Raw genomic sequence first — 330 nt, forward strand, 5'->3', positions numbered from 1 at the left:
TTGCTGGATATTTTCTCTGTAAAAGTGAGAATTTGTTGGAAATCCCAGCAGATCAGCAGCTTGTGAGATACATGAACTATCATCTCTGCTTCCAGCAGCTCTTCCATGTTCAAATTCAACCAAATTCTCTTTTTCTCCTCTGTTTATACTTTAGCAAGACGTCTTCACAACACTTAGGCAGTAAATGAAACAGTGGAGCCCATGAAGTGGCTGGTGGGTGTGGAAATATGTAATCTGAGGGGGTCATTGGAAACATTCAAACTAGGTGTGATGATTAGATTTAAACTGAAGGTAAATCTCATATTCTAAAAGCATATATATATATATATA

This window comes from Poecilia reticulata, linkage group LG21 (genome assembly GCF_000633615.1).
Source record: "Poecilia reticulata strain Guanapo linkage group LG21, Guppy_female_1.0+MT, whole genome shotgun sequence".
In the NCBI taxonomy this organism is placed as follows: Eukaryota; Metazoa; Chordata; class Actinopteri; order Cyprinodontiformes; family Poeciliidae; genus Poecilia; species Poecilia reticulata.